This window comes from Pseudonaja textilis, chromosome 1 (assembly GCF_049901715.1).
Source record: "Pseudonaja textilis isolate UNSWEBS1 chromosome 1, rPseTex1.2, whole genome shotgun sequence".
In the NCBI taxonomy this organism is placed as follows: Eukaryota; Metazoa; Chordata; class Lepidosauria; order Squamata; family Elapidae; genus Pseudonaja; species Pseudonaja textilis.
Window position 1 is genome coordinate 43368080 of NC_141990.1, and position 26562 is coordinate 43394641.

Below are 26562 nucleotides of genomic sequence, written 5' to 3' on the forward strand. Positions count from 1 at the left end.
GGCCCTTTCATGCAAACATGGATTATTTTTCCTGGGTCTGAAATTGGTTCAAGCTATGCTGCTTCTGCCTGGTCCCTGGAGAACACAATAATCACAAATGCCACAAGACATTCAACAGAACTTCTGGCTTTATTCATATTTTCCTTTTTGTGCATCCCCTCCCCATTTTCCTTAATTTAAAACTGTTTTCCAAAGGAAATGTAAAAAAAATGTGTCTACCTTACAAAGGAAAAAGTGTTATGCAAGCAGACCAGATATATGTTTTTTTTTAAAGCAAGGCTGATTGCTACTTTTATGAAGCATGAGATGGCCCTTATTTTGAAAAGGATAATTCAGAGGAAGGAAAACTTGATATGTATCATAAGTTAATAATACAGCCTGTTTCCCCAAACCACCACATTCTCTCTTAAATCCTTCATATTGATTGGTATCAAATTCTATCCAAAATTATTTATGCCTATATTCCACAGAAGGGCTTAGAATTGGATTTTGGCGTTATTGTACACATCCTACAAGCTGACTTAAGATAGCCAGATGTTAAGTTGCACTTCTTCAGATAATAGATGGGAGGTGATAATAAGAATTGCTGATATTCTATTAGACATGTGGAGCTTGTATATACCACACTTTGATATGTGTAGACAACTGAAAATATGACAATTTCTCTGCTGCATGAAGTAGCATAGCTTAATGTCCACAGTATCATTGTTTACACATAATGGTGCTGTAGAGAACTCCAATATGTGCATTATTTCAGGCAAAACTCAAAAGAAGTACCTTCTAAAATAGTTTTGTGAATCATGTTTCCCTCACTTCCAAGAATAAAGGAAAGCTACTAGTTGCTTTTGTACTTAGAATCACAGGGTTGTATATCACTGCATAACTTATTCCATGTGGACATAGACCTATTAAAGACTATATATTGGCTGCAGTTGTAAATCCATCTGGTAGTAAGATAATTCATTCGCATTGTTTCAGTTTATCAAGAAAGACACTGTAGTCTATCAAATGCCTGACAGAAATCTAAGTATGCTACCTCCACAGCATTCCATTGGTCCATTCATCTCGTCATATTGTCAAGGATGCAGTAATATTTCTTGGGCATAGCCTATTTTTAACAAACCCATGCTGGCTTCTGATAATAACCCTGTTAGTTTCTAAGTGTGTGCAAGCCCATTGCTTGATAATTTTTTCCAAGGATTTCCCAGGTCTAATGTTTTTCCATCCTCTCTAGAAGTTGAGTGTATCTGCCCAGGTTAAATGAAACATGCTCCACTCGTTTTCTCAGCTTCTTGCCCACGGTGCTGCAAAGCTTTTGCTTATTTCCTTCTCTCCTTGAATCTTTAAGTTGAAATGTAGGCACATTGGAATGAAGCTACAACATTTCAGTGAAGGTACTTCGTTTTAATGAAGCTAAACTAGCAGTAGACAGTTTCTGTGGGTCCGTAGTGGAGTGTAGGAATGAAGGAATGAAGCCTATCCTCTTTCCTTTAATCATTAAAGCATCTAAGCTAAGATGGCACAGTAAAAGGGAGAAAAAAAAAGACATGATTAGCATTAATGTCAAAGGAGAGAACCTGGGAGGAGGGTGTGAAGGCAGTAGTATGTGAAAACATCTGTAGCAGTGGAATAGTAAGGAAAAAAACAACCCCTAAAAGAAAAAGGCAAGCATTGGGAGATTTGCTTACAGAAGGTTATGGCTCCCAGAAAGGCTTGCCTTCCTTAAATGGATAAGAAGAGCAAGAGGTAGGTAAGCGATCCACTAAGGCCTTTAATGACCACATTGAACTAAGCACTCTCCCAACTACTTAGCCAATCCATCTGGTCCAGACTAGCATTATTAAACTTGGCTTTAGGAATAGCCAGGTACAGCACGGAAAGAGGCTGATTAGGCTACCACGTAGAATTGCTCTGTGTTTTCCTATTGCCACCTAAAACAGAATTTTCCAATTTGATGCCCTTTAGACATATTAATTGCAGGTCTCATAATTAGCCATGACGAATAGAAATTATGGGCATTTTAATTCAACACATCTGGAAAATACCAGACTGAGAAAGGCTATTCTAGAGAGCTGATTTCTCAATTTGCAGTATTGTGGATTATATGGGGATTAAATTACTGAGTTTGGACAGTTATGTTTTTGCTGCATCAGATAGAAGGCTAAGGCTGAAAGACTTTATCCCCTCCCCAAATGTTGAAATTAATATTTGGGAATGAATAATACTGTACTATTAAAAATTACAATTGGTACAGTAGACCTGTCAACGTTTGTGACAAGAACTCAGACCTTTTCTCCGTACTCTGCATAGTTTTTTAGTTAAAATAAACCTCCAGAATGTTGTAAAACCTGAAAAACCTACTTCAGAAAAGATAATTGTGGTCTTGACAAATAGGCTTGTCATGCTATAAATAGTGACAGATCTAATATATCAATATTAACTCTTAAAAGATCTAATGAAGCTTTCAGGGTTGTTTTTTGGCTTGTTTTTAAATTTATTCCAGGTGCAAGGTTCTGAAGAGCTCAAATCTTCAGAAAAGACTTGTGCTGGTGGCTAAGGAAGGATTTTGGATCCTCTGCTAATGCCCAGATCTCATTTTTACTGCCGTCCAGAAGAACAGAAAGCATTCTGTCTATGGGAATCAATGTATGGCTTTTTAAATATATTTTTCAGGGGCAGTAAACTAAACATTTCTATTGCCTCAACTTTCTTTTCAAAACTAGTCTGCTTGTAACAAAGTATAAAGTTAGTCCAACAATTTACTTGAGAGACAAACTGTTTTCCAGATGGTTCAGTACCAACACATGTTGCTTACAGACAAATGGAAGGATTTAATTAAATCCCAAATATTAGGGCTCAGAATGAGAAGTAGACATCCCTCTCTCTCTCTCTCTCTCTCTCTCTCTCTCTCTCTCTCTCTCTCTCTCTCTCTCTCTCTCTCTCAGAGGAACAGAACTATTTTTACCTTCTTAAGTTATAAATGAGTATAAATTGATCAGTTATTCATGGTTCATTGATCCCATCTTTCCATTAAAAAGACTGTTCAATACAGATTAAATCTAAAGAAATCCCTGTCAGTTGCAGAAAAGAATGGAAACTTTTCCATTCACATGTCTGGGAGAGTCCATTGAAAACTTTACCTGACCAAAGGCCTGCCAGATAAGAAACATCTTTGTATAACATATAGTAGGACAACATGAAAGAGCTAGGCATTAACAGAGGATCCAAAATCTGCATCAGTCATAGAGCAGTAGATCCCTCTCTGACATTTCATCAAACACATCTTATGTGAGATAGCTATGGGATGGTGAAGACAGCCTTTGTAAAATGTTGAATTGACAGGAAGACTCCAAGAGGAAATGGTCCTCATCTTCAACTATTTGGGGATCTATACTTTTAATTATTGGCTTTTTTTTTGCTATCTTATTCTGGAAAAAAGGCCAAATGGACTTGATCAAAGGTCCATTTAGTCCAGCCTCCTATTCCTTTATTCCAGGGGTGTCAAACTCATGTTGTCATGGCAGCATCATGTGATGTATTGGAACTCCCCCCCGCCGCCTGCTTCGTTAAACTGAGGGTGGCCAGCACATGATGCTAGGAGTTTGATAGCTCTGCTTTATTTAGAAGCAAGAAAAGAAAAAGAATTGGGAAGAAACTCAAGCTTCCCTCTAAATAGTTGGGATTTGGGGCATTATATTGCATTATATTGTCTCTGTTTAATATAACATCATTCCAAAAATTGATTATTCTAGATCCGAATCTAATAATTTGCCATTCTTTTAAAGTATTGAGAAGGCCTTTGTTGAGACACTTTCCATTCCCTCAACCACAATATGGGGGAATTTCAACCTTAAGGCTAAATTCAGTGGCAACATGGGGATATACAGAACCCGGTGAGGAATTTCACTAGTGTTGTCAAAATGAAATTCTTCAGATGTTTTGCCCAAGCAGGAACTTCCATATTTGCTTGAGGCAATCTTTGGGGGCAAATATAACATGTTACAAATTCTCTGGCTCTCTGTGCTTTGCGGCTCAGGTTCGGTTAAATGACCTGCCATTTCTGAACATCCAAACAAAATGTGTAGAATTATTGGCATAGAGATAACATATTTCAGTCTTTCGCTGTGATGTATGTTAAACCTTCTAAGCCAGTCTTGAAGAGATGCACTTTTACTCCACTACTGACATATGGTCTTCATCGCTTCCCTCTGTCCTCCTCCCCTTTTTCTTGCTTACAGAAAGAGAAACTCCCCTGTTCGTGCTAAGGCTCCACTGAAGCAGCTTAAAATAAACAAGCTCAAGATAATGCAGCCTTTCTTCCCAGCCAGAAATGCTGGTTTCCTGCTTAAATGCATACCTTTGATGATGGTTCACTGGCAGAATTTGCCTGAGGTAAGAGAAACATAATTATGCAATTTTCAACTCCAGTGTTCCCCACCCCCTCCATATTTCTCCTTTTAAAAGACAGATGAAACCCACAGTTCTGCCTTCTCATGTTTGCTTGGTTTAGGCATTAAGTCTGACTGAGTGGTTTAATCTCACAAATCTTTTTATTGAAAAACAGCACACTAGACATGCAAACGTTCAAATAAAACCAGCAAATATAAACATTCATTTGATATGAATAAAGAAGAAAGTAAACATTTTTATATTAATTTATTACGTGCGAGACTCACATTTGCATCACTTAATTTCTTGATTTCCAAATTTTTACACATTAAAAATGTCAGTGAAGTTAATGAAAAGGTGGCACTAGCCAGCAAAATAATTCCATTGCTAAGAATTGCTGGTGGCTATTGTGAGGCAAACAGTGAATGTTCTTACCCTTCTTTTTGTCCTTTGAAAAAGGCTGTGGGAACAGGAGCTGTTTTACTCCTGTGCTGGTGCACAATTGCTAATTGGACACTGTTCAAAGCATGTACCAAGCATTTCTGTTCAGTCAGCAAATGCACGCTGTTAAGATTCTGCCAGTCTTAGTTCCACTAATTTACTGTTATTTGTATGGATGGACATTCTCTTCCTATTAGACTCTCTGCTATACTGGATGGCAGTGGTTTGACAGTGCTGATCAGCAAACTGATCAATACATCATGTTCATTTCACAAATATTATCTCTGACTTTAATTGAAAATTTTCAAGGCACCAGATAAAAACAATGTGCCCAAAGAGACACAGGTAGTCCTCAATTTATAATCTTTCATTTAACAACCTTATGAAGGTATGATGGCAGAAAATGCAGATAACATATTGTCTAGCCATGTTTACAGGCAATAAATCACACTTATTTTAAGGGAACTTAATTCTCCACCCCAATCTCCAAAAATTAAGACTGAAGCCATCTTCTGTGAACTATAACCAACACAATACTGAGAAGAGAATTTTTACTTCTCCCCCTCCTCAAGCACTAACTTAGGGCAATCTTTGAATCCATTTGCTTTGGAGAACTTCTCACTCTTTTTGACCATGTGTTGGACATACACAAGAGCCTGTAGGGGACTTCCAGTTTGAGCTTCTTCGGTGACAGACCAAAGCCTCGTCTCTCCAAGGCTTCGATCCATGCTCGCCACTGGAGCATCCCGAGCTGGCTGGTTTCAGGGCTAAGCCACCCCGTAGAGGTGGTGAAGAGGGGGGAGACTGCCTGCAGGGTTGAGGAGAGCCACATCTCTCCTCCCCAGCTGGCCATTTCCCAAAGGCGGTTGTAGCGGTGGTCAGAAATGGTCACCACAAAGAAGAATTTGACCAGAAAAGAATGTGCAGGAGGAAGATAAGAAGAGAAAGTTTTGGTTGACCAGGTCAAACAGCAAAAGCAACAAATAAGGTACTCTGGAATTTAAACTTAACAACATTGTTCCCAAAGAAGATTTTGAAGCTACGAAGGAGAGACAGAAGGGAAAGGATTAGGTTTTTTTTCTTCCCTTCCTTATACTGACAGCTAAGAGACTTAAGCAAGAAACTGAAAAAAAAATCCACTTTGACATTAATAGGCATCTAAGCTGAAAATAAAAGTCAAAGGGATAATAAAGATTTCTGGACATTTAAAAGTTTTTAAAAGCTGGAAAGGAGAAAAAAAAAGAATAGAAGGGCAGGATTTGGAAAAATGGAGGAGACTGCCTGGAATTAAGGAATAGAACTGTAATTAAAAGGAATTTACAGTGAAACTTTAACAAGATTCCTCAAAGATACGTTTTAATGGAAACTTGGTAACAAAATAATAGAACCCCAGGAAGAGAAAGTGGAAAAAAGAAGCAAGTAGAAACAGCCTTGGATTATTTGGATTACTTGGTGATTTTTGGTTTTTGCATCTAGATGACTAAAATTAACTGGGTGGTTGTTTAAAAGTTTTTAAAATGGTATCACTCTTAGAAGAACTGAAAACGGAACTTAAAAAATGGAAAGACGACGCACAAGAAGAGAGAAGTTCTTTTGGCTTCGTGTTTCAATTCTTAGAAATGGAGATCTGGAACTATGAGAAGCAACAAGCAATGCTTGCAGAACAAGAAGATTGGGACAAAGAAGAAACCATCTTTAATGATCAAATAATTTTAAGTGGGGGAAAAAAAGAAAAGGGGGGGAAAGAGAGTGAAAGGTTTAAGACTAGAAAAAACAAACAAAAAGAAGAACAATTTGAAAGATAAGTATAATATTAGAAAGCAACAGAAGACGGGATTACAGATGAGAGAGTTAGAAGTAGAGAGACCAGGGGGTAAAAAGGGGAGGGAGATGAAGAGGGGGAAGAAGGCAAGGAAAAGAAGTTGTAAAAGACAGAAACAAGAAATGGAGAAACAGGGAAAAGATATAAGGATTGTGACCATAAGTTTGTTTAGAGATAATGGGTGAAAATTTAATTGTAAAAGGGATTCTGCAAAGGTACATAAGATAGCATTGTTATATTACAAATAGAAATAACTTTAGAAAATATGATGATGGATAAAATATTTATTGTAATGCAGTGGGGTGTTTGTTAATAAATAAATGAATTAAAATGATTGAGATAATTAAAAGGGAACATTTTTAATTATTAGTAATGATTTATAAAAATATAAGTGAGAAATATGGGAAAAAAAGAATTAACTATGGAAAGTTTATAAGTGTTCCCAAGGATGTATGATATTCAATTGAAAAGAAATGTTAAAGATGTGAAGATTTTAATGCATATTAATGATAAAATTGAATTGGAATGGAATGTGTTTTTTATATATATATGATGATGAATGAGACTTCATCGAAACGTTGCCTAGATACTTCGAATCTTACGCGGGAGAAAACCCGAACAACCAAAGATCCACATACAAATACCCGCGAGAACCTCAGAAAACACACACACACACACACACACACAATATATATATATTTCTTTTTTTAAGAATATAGTGTCTATTTTAAGAATGTACCAGGCAGAATTCGATTGGAAGTTATGTATTATATTGAATGCTATAATCTTAAAGCTATACATTGAAGCTTAAATAAGAGCTTGAATGGATAAAATTAAAGGATATAAAGGTGTCATACTCTAATTGGTAACTACAGAGAAAAATTTGCTTAATAAGAAAAGATAATGTGAAATTGTAACAGGACAGACAAAGGTATAAATATAATGATTTGAACTGAGATAATTAAAACAAAGTTGAGAAAATTAAAAGAGGGGAAAATTATATAGAAAATATAAAATGGTAATAAGATATGGAATAGAATATAAAAATGAGCATGAAATTGAGTTTTGTGTCTGTATGAAGAAGTGATAACCTGGGACCATGCTATTTTCAAAAAAGATGTTTTATTTGTATTTTGTTTTGTGAAAACCCAAATAAAATTTTCAAAAAAAAGAAAGCCCTGTAGGCACAAAATCTATTTTCCCAATTGTCAATTCTGCTGGCAGGTAGACACAGATGGACAAAAACAATAGCACATCAACGTTTAACTAAGAGTTTTACTTTGCAGGGCCTAAACTGATGAAATTAGCTAAGTGCCAAACTGCCCTCAAACTATAGCTGAAAATCTATACTTCATATCCACTCTCCAAATTAATAACATCTTATATCATTATCTAGTCATTGATATACTGATAGAATAGAAATAGAAATGGTCACCACTATCTTTATTCATCTCCCCAGAGGAAATTTTCCCACAGTAAAGAGAAACATTAGCTAAGAATTAGCCAAGAATTAGACAAAGACTTAAGAATAATTAAATAGGCATTGTAGAATATAGTGCAGGCTGACCAAAGATTTAGTGTTTTACATGTAGTATCAACATTGTTCTTACTGTAGCTTTTATCTCTGCATATGGAGAGTGATTTTTTAATTGCCTGGAAGAAAAATGAAAATGAACAGTTTCAACTTGTGCCATGAAAAAATTCATCTGCTTGTTAAGAATATTATATACTTTGCTGCACTTCAAAGTGCTTACTAAGATCAAGACAGGAAAATATTTGAAATGTGGCTTTGGCTCTTAATGGGTATAAGAAAATCAACAATTTACAGTATCTCATTTGTTGACCTGTTGACTTTCTGATCAAACCTGTAGCCAGGACCTTTCTCCGATGTACACTGTGTGTTCCTGGTCATGCACAGGATAATTTGATTTATCCCCACCGATGATTTATTAAGAAAATAAACACATTAGGCATAATGTGGCATATGGGACACAGCAATAATCAGAGAAGTGTCTGTGTTTGCTCATGACCTTGTCTTGCTCAATTTGTACCCTATGCAATTTGTCTGCATGAATCCCAAATTCCACATTTAATCAATTAACAGAAAGGATTCATATCTGCCTGGGAACCAAATGATGTCTAGTATAAAAATATGAGAACAATCAAAGCTGCATTCTTAAATTCAATTACTAAAGAGAAAGCCCTACAGAACAAAGGGAAACTTATTTCTGTGTAAATGAAGCATCAAAAAGATGATATTTTGCATAATAAAAAATGTGTCCACTTTCTGAACTGGACCTCTAGAGGTACCTTTATTCTGAAAGTACAAGTGATGGGGAGACAATGTTCCCACTGATCCCTGTCCATCTTAGTACCTGGATATAAGGACAGAAGCTGGATGAGGATAAAATGTGAGAAGGAAAAGATGGCAGTGCAGGGTGTAAGATTTGCTTTGAAAAGGTCTGCAGGAAGTAACCGGGAAAGCTGTGAATATTCAGGAGAGGTCTGTACACAGTAAGCATCCTTGTCTGAAGGCTTTTGAGTGGAAATGAAATATATGAAACTTCCTGCAGACATTAGGAACGGAACAGGATACTGAACACATTTTAGCAAGAAATGTTCAACAGGAATTCTAGTATCAAAGTTCCAGTTCCAATTTCTGGAAAGGAAAAACACCTCAAGATCTGCCTCTCCATTATTTCTGCCTACCTTTAGTTTTTCCTGCCTCAAGGTAATTAGACTGTGGATCCAATGGAAACAGTATTCAGGATCTATAAAGCTTCCAAAGGTGCGCGCACGCGCGCACACACACACACACACACACACACACAGAGAGAGAGAGAGAGAGAGAGAGAGAGAGAATGCATATATACATATATACCGTGAACCTGTAAGATATATCGTGTTTCTCAGAAAATGGCCGGGCCTTATTTTCTTCTGAACCCCGAAAAAGCAGCTAGCTGTCTTTTCGGGGGTGACTTAATTTCTCCCCCCCATGCACTCTCACCTAGACCACCCCATGGGCAGGATGAGAGGGGTGGATCCTTTGGGAGAATCCTCTGGGAAACTTGGTGCTAAGGATCTGTAGGATGATTCCCTTTCTCTTCTGTTTGGAGTGGAAGGTTTGCCTCTGCTCGAAGGGCAAAATGGATAGATGGTTCCCTTTTGAAAACTCCTGGGAGGGGTGGGGAGGAAGCTACTCGGCCAGTATGTATTCTTAGGGAACTGATGGAGGGAATGAGAGTAAAGAAAACTTAAAGAGTGGGAAAAGGTCCATGGTGGGGGTAGTTGGGTCACTGGAGCAAAAGGAGAGTGTCGACCATACAGGGGACAAGACCATGACCCAGAGCTCTGGGACGGGAAGCAAAGTGAGGTGTGTGGGGAGAGAAATGATGGCATCACCCTCCCACCACCGCTTATACCCACCAAACCCCAAAAGACTCATTGACTTGCAGAACGTTGTTGATGCAACCGCTGTCAAATGATGCCCCTGCAGGAGGGCAGATAGTTCTCGTCAGCAGCGGGGTCTGTTCCGTTGGTGCTGCCACTGTTGTTGGAGGCGGTGCTGGCGAGAGAGATGCCAGCACCAGCGGGAACCATGGAAGCTACGGAGGTGGATTCTCTGCCTGAGAAGTGGCTGAAATGCTGCTGGTGGAGGAATGTGCAGCAGTCCAAACATGGCAGCTGCATGGGCAGAAGGGAAAGTGACAGCAGCGGAGGAAGCAGCAGCAGTGGATGCTGAAGTTCTTGTGATGTAAAGTGCCCCACCACTGCCAAGGCCGACATCCATTCTGCCGCCTCCCACCTGCTGACCCGGCCTGCAACCAGCACCATACCCAGATCTGCAACAAAGGCACTTGACAGGGGTAGGGAGCCCTCTGCGGTCTGCCATGATCAGCCATTAGGAAAGGCTGGTGGCAAGGCATGGCTGCCTGCGGGGCACTCCTCATGGCAAGTTTTCCCCACCCTCCTCCCTCTTTCGCATGTTTTAACATGGGGGGGGAAGAGGCTTAATTTCACCTTATGCCTAGAAAACATGCTGGGACTTCCTATTGGGGGGGGGGGGCGTATTGTTGGAGAAACATGGTAGAAGGTCAACACAACTTGTCAATATATCTTGTCCCATAATCATCTTGACATTTGAATTATTCTTGTTGTGATAATCTAGGGTTGGGGAAAATGCTGGTAGGAAACCCAGACAAGGTTTCTTTTTATCCAGATACGCAGGATTTCTCATAGAAGGGGATAGTTGGAACCAGTTAAATACCAGTTAAAAGTTAATATCATTGGAGTTGAACTCAGAGCAAGCAAGAATAAAACTGTTTAGCAAGTAACAAATGCAGCAAAAAAAAAATTGCTTAGCAAATCCAGTAGTCATGGGCTGCTAAAAAAGATCGTCATTCCAGGGGGATTCATGATCACCAGGGAGGAATCTCTATGGAAGGCAAAGAAATCATAAAGTATGGAATCTATCTATAATGTTCTGATTTACAAAGGAAGAAGGGGAACCAGAAATACCAAAAGATGATCAAACTTGTAGCAAGTGGTTGCCAATGAAATTTAATTAAACCCTTTGATTAACTTTTTTGGGAATTTAGCAGCAGCTATATTTGAGCAGGAATAAAATTGCTGCAGGCTAAGAGATAATTGGTAGAGCAATTAGGCCACAAAGGAATTTGAAGACAGAAGCCTGAAGACAAGATACCTTGCATACATTGTATGCCTTAATTGAAAGTTGCTTGAATAATTATCTAACTAAATGACTCACTCAGGCAATTTAATACCTTTGTATTTTTGATAATGCTATCAGTAAATCAGAACTGCCCAGAGTCACTGGGAGTTGGGCAGTGTATGAAACAAGCAAACAAACATTTGCTTTACAGGAAGATCGTTGAGTTCTGTATCTTGTCTGATCAATCCTAAAAATTCACGATTGGTCATATACATTTATAAAATGTAAATATTTTCTACTCAGATTTCAGGAGGGAGCTAAGATTATGAGAATATCCAAGTTTACGAGGCTTTTAATCTGGTTCTACTATCTTAGAGTATGGCAAAGAGGAGGAATACATTGAAATAGATATAAAAGTTAAGATTCTTTTGTAGGTGTCCTTGAAGTTGCTTATAGGAAACCTGACTGGGGAGCATAAGATAATGTGACTTGTAAAAAACAAGGAAACTAGGCATCTGTTTAACAAATATTGTAATAAAAATGCTATGAGACACTTGGAATCATTGCAAGATGTCTGCTCCTGATATTCAGCACTTTTTAGTACCCCATCTTTAAATATGGAGATGTACTTTTATTTTGTGCAAAATGTCTATTGTTATCATTTGTACATTTGTCCAAAGCTATTACTGCTGCTCTTTCTTTCTTTCTTTCTTTCTTTCTTTCTTTCTTTCTTTCTTTCTTTCTTTCTTTCTTTCTTTCTTTCTTTCTTTCCTTCCTTCCTTCCTTCCTTCCTTCCTTCCTTCCTTCCTTCCTTCCTTCCTTCTTCTTTCAGTTCGACCTCATTACCGATCATAAGCTCTTACTGGGCATCCTCGCTGGCGACAAACCCACACCGAACATCCTTTCCCCCAGGATGTTGAGAATGGACAGTATTCTTGGCAGCATACAGGTACACATTAACCCACTGGCCAGGGTTATTGCCCATGGTGATGCCCTCAGTTGTTGCCCCCTTCCAGACACCACCAAAGACCCAGCGCCATCCACGACAGTGCTACTAATAGAGAACATTGGCCTGAGATGATGATGTCCTCAGAGTGGTTGAGGCTCACTGCTCATGACAAAACCATGGCACGGATTTCAAACTGGGTGTGGAGGGGATGGCTGGAGACAACACAGGGGGAGGAATATGAGCCATACCAAAGTAGGCAAGCCAAGCTGTCAGTACTGAAGGGTTGTCTACTATGGGGGGATCGGATAGTTAACCCCCCCCATTAAGGAATACACTTCACGAGGGCCACCCCGGAATAGTCCAGAGGAAAGTCCTAGCCAGAAGCTATGTATGATGGCCGGGGATGGACAAGGAGATAGAAACCTGGGTCACCACTTGTATACCTTGCCAAGAATCCAGGCCAGCACCCCTGTCTGTGAACCCAGAAAATGGGAAGCACGCACCACACCATGGGCCCGAATACATGTCGACTTTGCGGGGCCTTGCCAAGGACAGACATTCCTGATAGTCATCGACGCTTATTCAAAGTGGCTGGAAGTAAACCTAATGCAATCCACCACATCAGAGATGACAATAAAGGCACTCAGGCACCTATTTGCCACCTGTGGACTACCAGATGTCCACGTCTCAGACAACAGCCCGCAATTCACCTCGAAACCATTCGAGGCCTTCCTAGCTGGACTGGGGATCAGGCATGCTCTATCAGTGCCTGCCTATCCGGCCACGAATGGTCAAGCAGAGATTATGGTCTGGTCCACTAAGGAAATGCTACAGTGTATGGGCTGAGAGAACTGGCAGGAGAGGATCGACAAAATGCTCCTTGCCCAGCACATCACACCCTACACTACAACACACCACAGCCCTGCAGAACTATTAATGGGTCAGTGGCTGTGGACTGTACTAGACCGGGTCCATTCCAACTACAGCACAGAAACACCCCCACACTCCATGGGGAAATGCAAACAATTCACAATAGGGGACCCAGTCTATGCACACAGTTACACCGGGGGACCAATGTGGGTGCCAGCGAGGGTCATCAAAAACACAGGGCCATGGTCCTACAGAGTAGAGCTGGAGGAAGGGAAGCTATGGGAATGACACATCGATCAACTACAGGGCTGGGTCCCGAGCACAGACAACCAGCCAATCACCCAACATGCAACAACTGAACAATACAGGCCACAAACAACAACCCAGCAGGCACAAACCCCCAAACAACAACAAAAACACTTATCTTGCAAAGAGGTAGTCTCGCGGGGTCCTTCTGAAGCCTCAGGCTCGACAGTCCCTGCTGCGCCAGTAACAAGCTTCAAGACGATTCTACTGGCGCGGACCGGAGCAGCGGCAGATCGGTCTGCTCAGGCCACTGCCCCAGGAACAAGTGAGGTGTGCAGGTCCAGTCACACCCATCGAAGCCCCACCTACTTACACAATTACATACGGTAGGAGGGCACTGGTTGGAGGAACACTAACTAGGAGGGGCGGGGTGTTGTATATGACCAAATATGGCCAAAGAATGGACTCATTGGCCCAGCCGCTGGCAGGAAAAACAAAGTCTCGTCAGTGGCTGAAGCTTTGGACAGCACTGGCTATAAAAGCCGGCGTCTGTTGCGGCTGAGCGGTTTTTCCGAGACCAATTTAAATAAAGGCTGCTTACTAGTTCCCGACATCCTGCCTCTCATTCACCACGCGGACTCATTGAACAAGAACATGCTTTTTTCATTAGGTTAGAGAGAGAGTTTTGGAAGAAAGAGCATTGGTGCTTTATAAATCTTGCTAGGCAGAACAGAAAGAATCATGACAGATAGCTAATTTTACTTTATTGTAAAACTACATTAACAGAATCTTGGAAGTCTGAAAGTACCATGTTTCTCACAAAATAAGGCCGGGCCTTTTTTTTTTTTTGAGCCCGAAAAAACGGCTAGGACGTCTTTTCGTGGTTGAATTAATTTCTCCCCCCGCACACCAGCGCCATCTCCAACAACAGTGTTTGAGTCGTTCCAGCTTTTCCCCTGTCCCTGTAACAACAGGGGAAAAAAAGATGTTGAGGTACCTGGGAGCGCTGCGCGCTGTGTTTTGGTTTAATCCCGAGGGGCTGGGTGGGCGTGGGAAGAGCCGAGTGTCTCTGCTGCTGCTACCCTTGGTGCTCTAGCCTCAGGTTCTGCAAGTTTGCAAAAGTCCCAGTGTGCAGCCCGATCCTGCATTCCAAGCGCCCCGGCTGAGCTGCAGCTGTCCCTCTCTCGCCAGCGCCATCCCCAATAACAGTGGCAGCAGCGGCAGGAACCATGGAAGTTACTGAGGTGGCTCCCCCACCCGAGAAGCGGCTGAAGCCCTTCCTTGGTTTCCGCCGCTTCTCCCACTGTTATTTTGTTCATACAATATTTGTTAGCCAATTAGAGTGAAATGCTGGTGTGGGGTCAAGAGTCAGACTGTCTCAAGCAGATGCCAGATCTGTTAACAATCAGGAATTGCTCAATGTCAAGACTAAAAAGCATGTCAAAAAGTCCTCAACTCTGGGAAATATGGAGAAGAGCAGCACTAGGGCTATGGTGGATATATTATAAAGAACTGGACTTTCAGGCTGATGACAACAATCTATGCTTGTTAGGTAGCTTTGTCCTTGTATGTAATGAATATTCTGGTGAATTACGTTGTATGTCTGAGAGCTTCATAACTAAGTTCCAGATAAAGAGCCTAGTCTAATGGAGCTGAGTGAAATATGGGTAGTCTTCATTTAGGGACTACAATAGGAACTGGCAACTGGGTTGTTATATAAAATGGTTATCAAGAGAAACCACTACTGTGTTATCTTATTCAGCTTACTTTTGCTTTACAGACCTGCAAAAGTTGTATATCTAGTAATTGCTGCAACCCAACAGATGCAATACCAGATTATCTTCAAGAGCTTTGGTATGGCTCTGTATGAGTACACTCTCCCCCCCTCCCATTTTCCATCTTTAAAGAAGAAAGGAAGGAGTAGTTTTTTGCTAAAGCTGAGGCATTCTCAATGTAACATGTGAGTATAATAATCTCATTCATTCATTTCCCTTGTTCATCGTATTATCCGAGACAAATGCAATCAATACATTTGTAGCAGGCTACTTCTTATCAGAACAGATAAGACATAAATTTCTCAAGCATCTTTGAATTACATTAGACAAATCTAACTCTTTGCACATTCTCAGTTTAATTCTATAAAGTGAATTCCTTTTTACTAAGGACATTCTAAAAAAAAGGTCTCTATTCTTCTACCAGCTATAGGTTTGTGAATATCCTGTAGAATGCTTCCCTATTTGCATAGTTAAGGCAACTACTAACAAAAAAGATATTTTCCACCTTGCTTTCATAAGTTACCATAGACATGTGCCAGGTAGTTGCCAAAAAAACTAGCTAGCTTTTTCTTTTTCTGATTTAAGGGCTCCTGTGCTGATTTAATAGGGTGCATTTTCTAATAGCAACTATCTGTTCATTTCCTTCCCTCCCCATTTACCTGTTACAGTTAGAGACTTGACATGTTAACATTGCCTCCCAAACAGCCAAGAAATCACAAATTGCATACAAAAATGCTGATTTGATGGAGCTCCTTTAATTCTGTAAAAGTACATTCTAGATAAAATGTTTCCCTGAAAATAAGATCCTGCTTTATATTTTTCCCACCAAAAAAGGCACCTGGTCTTATTTTTGGGGAGGGGGGATGTCATCCACCGACTCACCTCATTTGATGCCCCCCCTCCTTTGCAATGTCAGAGGCCTTCAGGAACTTCTTGGGCCAGCAAGACTTTCCTGAAGGCATCTGCAGCTGATAACAGAGCTCCAGATCGGTCTGGAGCTCTGTTATCAACTACAGAGGCTTTCAGTAAAGCCTTGCCAGCTGCAGAAAAAAATGGGCCAAGGTGTGTGAGGCTGGCTGCAACTGTCCGAAGGTAAGTAGTAGGACAGCTCTGATCCCCATCCCCACCCTAGCTTAATTTTTACTGGTGTATCATGGAAAGGGTAAGGCCTTATTTTTAGAGCTTATTTGGGGGGTAAGGCTTATATTGGGTGCATGCGTCCCAAATAAAACTAGGACTTACTTTCGGAGTAGGTTGTATTTTTGGGAAAACAAGGGTAAAAAGATGGAGACAGCGTTCTAAAGCTAAAACAGTTACATATTATGATGTGCATGCTATCCAGATTTAAATCTCTGTAGAGGAGTGTCCAAAGCACCCAGAACCACCTGTGCATGAAGGAGGACATTGCTGTAGCATCAAAGTAATGGAGGGCAGGAAGTGGCTATTAACAAGGATTTGGGGGGCAGAAGTGTGTGTTGCAGAAGAGGCTAACAGCCAGTAATCCACAATGAAGGGGATTCTACTCCAAATATGAGGTTTTCATTCTTGTTCTGTTTGGAAATCTTTTTCTTAGGGATGTTGGTGGGTTAGGGTTAATTATGGCCTATGGGGTGCTTTATTTATACCATAAATGGGCCATGTTTTGTGTAACTTATTTTTAGGACCAAGGTTGAAGACAGAGAGATGCAAGATCCCAGTAGTGGTCAAAAAGAAAAGTTTAAAACTTTACCAAAATTGTTCTTAATCCTCAGAAGTCCAGGACTTTGCTGAGCACTCCTTTTATCTTGTGTTCTCAGTAAGCCTCTGCCAAGTCCTGGCTTATAGTCTGAAATTCTGCTTATTGTAATTATTATTTGTTTCACTTACATGTTATGTAAGATGTTGTTAAGCATTAGTCAAGACAGAAACACAATTCTGACTGTGGAGCTTAAGGCATACTCTCTGGTTGGTATGGTTGGCTGCTGAAGGGCAATTTTAGCCTGCTTATGCTTTGAATGTTCACACATTTGATTATGTTTGGAAGGGAAAAATTACTGAACATTCTTCTGTCCTTCCTAGGGGAGTCCTTTGTCCTGCATTACATTATTTAATTAGGTAAAGACTACATGATGAAGAGTGTGGTGCTTTACATCATTTGACCTTTTATAGTCAGAAAAAGTCCTCCACTATCATTAAAAACCCATGTGTATTTCACAGGCCCAATGTATCATAACCCATCTGTCTAAATAGTCTCCCCCTTTACAAGCTTTGGCCTAATTTAGGCACCTTCTAAAGTTTCACTGTATTTTGACCAAAAGGATGACACAAGCTGACTACATAAACATAAAGGCAGTCCACTTGCTCCCTTGCAATGAGCATATACTGTTGAAATAACTCTGCATTTCCCCTCATTTTTATAACATTCTGTGAATAAAACTTCATACTTTTTTCTCTATGGGATGGTCAAGTTATAGAAAAAACAGAGGTGAGATGTAAATTAGGCATGTGTAAATGAACTGAATTTAAAGCCACTACTGTATCCATGTTATATATACAGATATGCACACACTTAAGACACACAAAACTTACGTTGTACCAAAAATATAATTTGTCTAAATTATTTTATGGTCCTGATATTCCAATTGGTAGAGAAGAGTAGGATAACATTTTAGATATTTCAATTTCCTCCCACAGGCCCTTGATCATTAAATAGAAGAAACCAAACACAATTCACATGGTTTCTGTTGTAAAGACTTCTGAGTAAAATGTTCAGGACCATTCAGATTATACTTTGAATTGGGATTAAGTGCAATTATGCTGTGGCCAAGGGCTTTCCAGTGACATCTTTTATATTTTAAATTAATATTTACTGAATTGCCTTGTACATGCCCAGATATTCATTTTCTCAATGATTTCATAAGTATTGCTAATTGATACCATTGGTGTCTTCCCCCATATGAAAACCTTGGTCCACTTCATCATGCAAAGCATAAAATCAAATATAATTTATATATAATTATATAATATAATTTATATATATATATACAAATTAATATACAAATATAATTTATAAATATAATTTATATATTGAAAATATAAGAGAGAACAATCAACCAATGGAACAGCTTGCTTTTGGAAGTTGTGAGAGCTTCATCACTTGAGGCTTTCAAGAAGAGATTGGACTGCCATTTGTCAGAAATGGTGTAGGGTCTCCTGCTTGGGTGGGGGGTTGGACTAGATGATCTGCAAGGTCCCTTCCAACTCTGTTAATCTGTTAATAATCATAATTTTATTTATATAACACTTTTTAAAATTGAAAAGTCTCCCTAAAAATTAATTATACCAGTCCCTTCGACCAAAACAAGAGAATGGAATGATTTAAAAAATGCAGTTTCCTACTAGTATGCCATGCTCATTGATTTGAAAACAGTTCTTGTTGAGTTAGAATAAGCTTCTAACTAGTGAAACAAAGACTTCCAGCTCTTTGAAATGTCAGTAATTGTCATTGTATTGGGTTCCAAGTGCTAATATGCTGCCATACTAAAACAGTTTTTAGGTTCTGAATATCAGAAGTAAACAAATCAGGTTAGATGATTTAAAATAGATAATAAAGGTTAAAATACAGGTGGTTCTCATCCAGCAGTCACTCATTCCAGGATCATTCAAAATTACAACCATGTTGAACCAGTGGTACTTGCCACTGGTCCTGAGAGTTTCCTGAGAGTAGCATCCTGACAATCATACGATCATGATCTAGATATTTGGTGCCCATTGATGTTGATCTTTTAATCTGCAAATGGTTTAGCAAATTGCTGTCTGTGGGGTCATCTCTACTCCAGTGAACTTGGCAAGATCATTCCAACTCACAGCTCTAAGTGAAACTTAGGATCTAACCTTCCACTATTCAACCATTTCCTTGCTTTAGTTTGCTACTCTCTCAACTGCTTGGGAGATTTAGAGTTTTTCTATACTTATACTTTATACCAAAGGAAATCTGGGTTGAGGTTATTTTAGTTGTTTTCTTATTCTTTCCTTTCTGTTGGAACAAAATTATTTTTTTCTGAAATTCCTACCTTAATGGTTTGCTTGATTTTTCTCATTGCCAAAGTCAGTTCTACACTTCTTTACATAAATAAGCATTAAAAAAAAGAATTACCAGTATGCACTAAAAGTCATGGAATAGATTTGATACAATATCAATCTGTAAGATATTTGTAGAGTTGCAAAACTGGATATCTCATATAAATGGCTGTTCGGATGAAAGTTAACTATTGATGGAGGATTTCCAAATCTCTAACGTATTAGTTGCTAATCTTTAAACTGGTCTTGGATGGGAGAACTATTCACAGAGAATGTCTTTCTCTCTGGATCTGTTGGACTATAAATTTCATAATCTGCAGCATTGATAAAGCAGCAATTATGGATTATGCATAGCTGAAGTAGGGAAACAGAGATATTTACTCTTACTTGTGATGACAAGATGGGGATTTAATTTAAGTTTTCTAATGCTAGATTAGGAATAGGATTTATTATTCTGCAACTCAAAATATTGTGGTTGAAACATGAAAAATGTTCCATATTTTAGAAGGAACACATGCTAAAGCTGAAGACAGGTGAAGGCAAAACTTAACTTAAAGATTTCATATGATGAGGTTTTAGTTTTGTTTGTTTTTTAATAGCCAAATTGCTATAGGGATTTACACTGAAATGCCAGCCACCTGGATTCAGATATCTTGGTATATCCATTCTGAGCAATATCCAGGAATGTGAATTACTGAAGAATACAGCTGTTCCTTCTCAATTAGGCCCATAATCTGAGTATTTATATAATAGTAAGCCTTTAAGAAGCTATTGCACGCATCCAAACCATCTGCTCCTACTCAATGAAACCCTTTTTTGCACTTTTTTGGGCTATCTACCACTCTGATCTAGTATAATCATGGAACTCTAATAAGTAGACAGAAACCTATTGTAGCCAAGATTTTCCCATTTAGTTCAATAGAAGAAACCACTCTCTGAGTACAAAGTTATGGGCATGTGCTTGAGTGGCGCACATGTACATATGCTAATAGGAATGGTGTATTCTTAATCCATCAGCCCAAAGATGCCCTTCAAGCGGTAAGTGAGAATGATAGGCATATATTCTTTCAAGTCTGAAACACTGCATCTGAAAGACCAAGAGGAATGATAGCACAACCTGCTCTTCACTCAAGCATTGACCCAGTTGGAATGTTGTAATGGTCTTTAAGAATTTCTTTGAGAGCCAGGAGGGGGAGAAGCCTCAGACTAGGCAATGATCACAAAAGAAGCAATTGGGGAGGCAGTAAATATGTCAGAACAGACCTTTCCTAGTTTTCTGGACTGAAAAAGCCAGGAAGGAAGAGATGTACTTTCATATTTGCAAGATTCTGTTACTGTAACCTTACAGTAAAAGTAATATTATTATTCATTGTTTGAACTTCTTGTCTGGCTATAAATACAGAGTGCTGGACATCAGGTAAAATGAGATGAGGAAACACTAGTTCTTCAGACATTGCAGAGTTTCAGTCTCCAATTATTTACTCAAATCATCAATGCTTATTGGCACAGTTAGGAATAATAATCTGGAGGGGCCACAGGTTCATCAGTTCTACCTTCCATCGTAATGAAAGGTACAGGTATACCTTGGAGATATTGCAGGTTCAGTTTCAGACCATCACAATAAAGTGAATATTGCAATAAAGCAAGTCACGTGACTTTGTGGGTTTCCCAATGCAGATAAAAGTTATATATAGACTATATTATAGTCTATTAAGTACACAGGCTTTAATTAAAAACACCTTGTTGCTAAAAGAAATGCAAATCACCTGAGCCTTTAGTCAGTTGTAATCTTTTTGCTGGAGGAGAGTTTTACAAAAACACAGTATCTATGAAGTGGTAATAAAGTGAATAAATGAGATATGTTTCTATTATCTAAAACAGAAGTTACTTTTACACAATATCTTGGGGATTTTCTATTCTGTATATTGTCTGCTCATTGGACCTTATAATAAAGATGCACCATTTACCAGATATTATGAAAATTTCCTTGGATTTTATCATGATTCATTGCACAATCAGCCAAATGTTCAGACAGGACTTGGAATTTTTATCCACCTATTGAATCCTTCCTAAGGACCTGGAATGGACAGTGATGGTGTTAAAGGCACAGGATATAAGCTGTTTCGAATAAAGCTGCCTTTTGCAATTGACCGGTGATGATTTTGTGAATGCTGATTGTGTTCAAGTGGGGCTCCAGTTGTTTTGGGATTGTACCCAAAGCACTTATTACTTACTATTGGTATTACCTTCACTTTCTTTTGCCACAATAGAATTTTTTTATTCTCAGGTCTCTGTATTTTGTTATCTTCTTCAGTTCCTTCTTATCTATTCTGCTGTCTCTAGGTACTGCCACATCCATTATCCAGATTTTTTTGGTCTTTCTTATAGAGAATTGTTAAGTCTGGGGAGTGAATTAAGTCCCAGAGCACTTAAGCTTCTTAATTTTCTATAAATTTCTTTATTTTATGGTCTCAACAGTTTTGCTTGCAGGCAAATGGCATTTCTTATAGAGCACCATTATTGCTACTTTGTCATGCTATTGCTTGTAGCCAATCTGTGTGATCTTCTTGCAGCAGCTAACCAGAGAGTCCATTATTTCTTCAGCTTCTTTGCAAATGTGGCACTTGCTGTCTATTGCTGTCTTTTCACTTCTGGCTTTGTATGCACTTGTTTATAAGGTATTATCTTGTGCTTTAACCTTTCTGTGTCTTTCCTCAATTTCCCTGCTATTAACCGTTGCCAGGTCATGTTACTATCTGCTTTGTCTGCAGTGTTTTAAATGTACTGGCCATGTAATACTTTGTCATGATTACTATTAATTTCATGTCCAAGAAAATACTGTAGAAAACTTTTGCCAGAAGAAAAAGTTTCTAAATAAAGTTAAGTAATTATTTTAAATAATTTTTGTTTTTAGAAAAGGTACATCAAAATGAACAAGTTTATTGAAACCCATACAATTTACTCTGAGGGATGCATTTGGTCGGTAACTGAACTTCTCAGAGTATGTATAGTTTTGACCTCCACCCTCATGACATCAGAAAAATAGAAGAAAAGTTATAGGCTCAGCAATGTTGAGAGTTGGTGGCTAAATAAAGTCAGATTTGTTCTTGCTGAAAGGGGAGGGGAAATAAACAAATAAAAACTAATTTTCAGAACATTAAATTAATCTGTTTCAAGTCAGCTATAAATAGTAAGCAGGAAGTTGTGAACAAAAGGCTTCTCCCCCTTGGAAAATTAAATCTGATTCATTCACAAACTGTAAATCAACCTTTTATTTAAAACAATAATTAATCAAAGCATTTATCCTAAACAGATGAAGAGGAAAGGACCACAAGGCAGGAAAATGCTTCTCTTAAAAAAACAACATAAAGAAAACTGTAAAACAAAAGCATGAAAGAGTCCTTAAATCACACTCAGAAATGTTTATTTTAGCAACATGTGGTAAAATGCTCCATGACACAATTGGTGTAATGTTTTCACTTTATGTTTCCTAGCACTGTTCCAAAATATGACTCACTTTAAGCAAAATTTCATAGTACATTGCTCCATGATTAAAATGCAACTTCTTTTCTAGCTACTTTGGGTCCATGATGCATCCACATGAGAAAGCAACCATAGTAATAAAATATCATCTCTGTGTGATTAATTCATGTTCACTCAAAATGATTTTATTTACTGAATCTTGAGATGTCTACAAAATAAAACAATGATTGTGTCAGCTACTCAATTAAGAAGGCAAAAGAGTAGCAGCTGACACCCCACCCACAACCCAAAAGGCATGCCTAATAACTTTTCCCTGGTTCAGTTGTCTCTAATCAAGTGAATGCTACTAGGTAATTGTGAAGACTTGATGGAGGAATTCTAATTCAAGCTTAATACAAACATGGGAGAAAATATCTACTCACCTTGAATGAGTTCAGGTTACCAGAGCCAGAGAAAAAGAACTCAAAATGGCAAACCAATGCCAGTCTGAGACTGATATCTGGGAAAATCCTGAAGCATGAATTTGACAAGAATAAATCTTGTAAGAAATGGAAGAAGCTTCTTTGATAGATTGAAGATACACTGTGGAGTATACTGTGGACAATAGATATCTTGATTTCAAGGACCTGATTTTCTACAAGATCTGAAAACCCAGAGGTTCATTATTCCTTTCTATTTGATGTCCAGTATTTCTATTTGATGTCCAGTATCAGCCCTCTGAGGTAACTCAAACTACCGTGTTTCTCATATAATAAGGCTGGGTCTTATTTTTTTTTGAGCCCCGAAAAAATGGCTAGGCCGTCTTTTCAGGGGTGACTTAATTCCCCCCACCTTGCATCTTCGGGTGGGCGGTAACGGATTGGATGTTGACCTCAGCGTTGGTGGGGCACTTCGTATTGGGGTCAACGCAGGCAGCACCATATCCGGGTGTGCAACAAAAGTACTTCCTAACGGCAAGCCCCCCCACTATCCCCCCCCCCCCATTTCGCATGTTTTAATATAGGCCTTAATTTGGGGGGAGGTGCTTAATTTCATTTCATGCCTATAAAACATGCTGGGACTTCCTATTGGGGGAGGCCGTATAGTTGGAGAAACAGGGTAGAATCTCAAACCAATTTCCAACTACCTTCCCCATTGAATTTCCTTGTGGTAAGCTGGCAAGAAGCATTAGAAATCTTCCTTCCTTCCTTCCCTGCCTCCCTCCTCCCTTTTCCCTTCCTTCCTCTCTCTTGTCAGATATAATTTGTTCCACATCTGTCATTCTTTCATCAACATCTTTTTGACACAATTCATCCATAGAAGAATAAATCATTATGGATAGTATTGATACTGCAGTTAATTTCTGGCTCCATTTTTCAACAATTCCCTTTAATGTTTTCATTGTTATAACATTTTATATTATTTTGTACATCCCAGTATTAACTGACAAGAGTGGATTGTACATTTTCCCTTCTGGTTAGAACCTTTTGTCCCCCAAAGTGTCCAGTTTCTGAAGTCTAAAAACTAGCTTATCTTTCTTATGATTTACAATGGCCAGGAAGCCAAAATAAGTTTATTTCTCATAAGAAATCCTTAATATTTTATAGTTAATTCCAAAATCTTACAATAAAAGTTAGTATTCCAAATACATCTGGACTTTTAATTTGTTTATAACTTTCTTATTTAGCTTTCTGCTGTTTGTTTCAAATTCTTTAAGTTCTTAAGCTTATAGTTATTTATTCTTTTGTTCAGAAGTGGAGAAAATGAACTTGAAATTATTTTCTTACACAGATCCAGTTTACATCCCAGAGATCTCCTGGTGGTCTAATATCCAGGATCCAGGTTTGATTTTACTCAGCTGTTTGAGATCAGCCAAATTAGAGGTGGATGGGGGTGGGATTTTGGCATACATGTTTCTTTTAAATCTGGTAATGCAAAGATAGAAATCACTATAAGTGTGTACATGTGCAAAATAACAATTAAATAATTAAACCAATTATAAGTTCATGGATGTGATTTTGATTACAAGTTCATCTTGTCCTCACTTATAATCATGTAGGTCCAATTCCAGATAATCTCCAACATGCTGTGAAAAATTTGGTGTACCCATTGGAGTCTCTTGAATTATACCAAGTAGCTTTTTCACACTGGCTCTATGTTTTGGCATTTTGACTAAAATAACTTTCCCCTCTGTCTCCCAGCCAGTTAGCACTGGCTGCTTTCCTTTTTTTACACAAGGATAATTTGCTGCCCAAATAAGATGCCTATTGTTTTGGCTTGGGTTAATAGCTAAGCCATTTAAAAACATTTGTCGGTAGATGTCATGATAAAACATTAAAAGGGCTCAACCCTAACAGGCAGTTACATTTGTATCCCTGTTTGCTTCCTTTGTTTAACAACCTTGAAATGCATATGTGCAACCAAATTCTTGTGTACCACATTGATAGTTAATATGTAAACAGAATACTGGCAACATTTCCGCCACTGAGAATTTTCCTCTTTAATCACATCTGTCAATCTTTTCTTGAGGAAAAAAAATATGGCATTTGATGTACCAGATAAATGTATCAGCTATGTTGTTATGTAAAAGGTTATAAAATAGAAACAGTACTGTTTTATTCACGTACAAAATTCTCAAACTCTTCCAATTAAATTATCTTCTGGTGCATTTAAAAAAAAAAATCAACTGGCTGACACAGATGTGTTTGCATAACACAGAAAACTAAAAAAAAAACCCTCAGTTTATAAAATTACTTATCAGCCTATAATTCCCTCTTCTCAAGTTCATCCAGATCATTACAAACGTTTGGGAGTTTATGTGTCATCTAAACTAAAACTATCATCATTTTGGGATTTTGGGAAACCGAGACTTGTAAATTATTATAAACCTTGGTAAAAACCTTAGGAAGCCCCCAAAGGCTTATTGGATTATATGGTAAGCCATAAATATGATTAAAGAATCGTGTGTGTAGCGGGTAAAATGGTGACATGTGCACTAAAACTAGTTTGTTATGCGAATATAGGAATGTTGCTCAGGTTAAGCAAATGTACATACAGCTGCAGACTGTTCTTTGGCTTCAGAGAACAAAAGCTAAGGTAGCATGCTTTACAAACAGAAAGAAATATAATATAGTAACTTCTAATATGGCCAGCAAGGTTAAGGTGGACTAGTACAGACCCAGGATCTAGTTTACTTTCCATTATACAAGTCTACTAGGCAAGTTTGGGATAATTGATCTATTTTAGTCCATCTGGGCAAATAGGAGGAGGGAGAACTACATATGCCACATGAACTTCTATATAAAATGTGGGATAGAAATTTAGTTATTGAAGAGACTTACTGAAAAATGAAACACTAGAAGGGATCAGAATTTTTCCATACATTGGCCAATAATTAGGAGGAAGACAAGGAAGAAAGGTGAGAATCATGAATGGGCATGAGCTGCATGGTAGTTATTCATAAGAGTAGGGAAGCAGAAAAAAAGTAATAGTGACAGATACAAAGAACAGTATTTCCTCAATCTATCCTGAGTAGAGTCTAACAATTACCTCAGGGTTCCAAATTAAATTATTTATCACACTAGAAATCTTTTCTGAAATTTAGAAATGAACAAGTCAGCTTCTTACTGGGAGTCTTCTTTTCAAGGCTTGATGATTGAGTATAGCATATTTGGGCTGCAAAATCTGGACAGCTGTTTGCTGGCAGCAAAGATTTAACACATTCTGTGGCATGGCTGCTGTTTAATTATCATCCACATTTTTGCAGCCCAGCTAGGTTATGTTTGAAATGGTCCCATGAATGTAGGCTGCAAAATTGTATAAAATGCAACGATAATGGTAGCAAAACTATTATAATGGTATGTGCAAATGACCCTGG

General features: G+C 38.5%; 1 long non-coding RNA gene across 1 annotated transcript in view; it reads right to left on the reverse strand.

Annotated features, from left to right (window-relative positions):
- LOC148127584 (uncharacterized) overlaps positions 1-26562 on the reverse strand; it is a 143177-nt gene that overhangs the window by 18175 nt on the left and 98440 nt on the right. The window lies entirely within an intron of this gene.